A 772-nucleotide genomic window follows, 5' to 3' on the forward strand; every position below is an offset into this window, starting at 1 on the left:
GAGTGAGTGAGTCAGTGAGTGAGTGAGTCAGTCAGTGAGGACTTTACCTTTTATTAGTATAGATATGCCAGCAACACTCATGACAATGACAACACAATTACATTGTCAATCATGTTACGTTATTATTAAAATGTTTCCTTTTCTTTTTCAATACTCTTTAACACACTACTCCGCTGTGAAGCTCAGGTATTTTGTCTCGTTTTTTAATATAAGGAATAATGTACCATTAAATATATTTTAGAAAATAAAACACAATGCATTTTTAACATACTGTAGATACTAGCTAAAATATACTAATACTAGCAGAATACAGGCGCTGTAACTCTCGCTCTTTCATGATTAAAACGAGCACGTTGTGTTCTTTCTGTTGCTTCTTCTCAGTTGCTTGGCTGATATAGTTAACTTTGAATTCTTCTCGGGTCTGGCTGTGTAGCTAATATATGTGGACTTTGCAACCAAGACATGCTGTTAACTGTTCTACTCTCACAGATAATCGAGTCGCTTGAAATCCTCTGCCTCCTTAAGGATGTTCAGAAATAGACCGATATTACCGCCTCCTGCTCCAGTCCAAATGTCTTCAGAGCACATATTGACAAACAGAAGAAAGGGCGATTCGACGATTGTAGGAATTCAGGCGCGATTGCAGGACTCTACCGTCAGTAGTCGTGGCCGAGTGGTTAAGGCGATGAACTTGAAATCCATTGGGGTTTCCCCGCACAGGTTCGAATCCTGCCAGCTACGTAGTTTAAACTTTAGCAAATTCAAGGTATTA

The 772-nt window shown here is 39.1% G+C and overlaps 1 non-coding gene across 1 annotated transcript; it reads left to right on the forward strand.

Moving 5' to 3' along the window:
- The first annotated feature begins 659 nt into the window (after nucleotides 1-659).
- trnas-uga lies at nucleotides 660-741 on the forward strand. Its single transcript has one exon. It is a non-coding gene; the product is annotated as a tRNA-Ser (tRNA).
- Nucleotides 742-772: the final 31 nt, after the last annotated feature.

This window comes from Polypterus senegalus, unplaced genomic scaffold (genome assembly GCF_016835505.1).
Source record: "Polypterus senegalus isolate Bchr_013 unplaced genomic scaffold, ASM1683550v1 scaffold_4384, whole genome shotgun sequence".
NCBI classification, from domain to species: Eukaryota; Metazoa; Chordata; class Cladistia; order Polypteriformes; family Polypteridae; genus Polypterus; species Polypterus senegalus.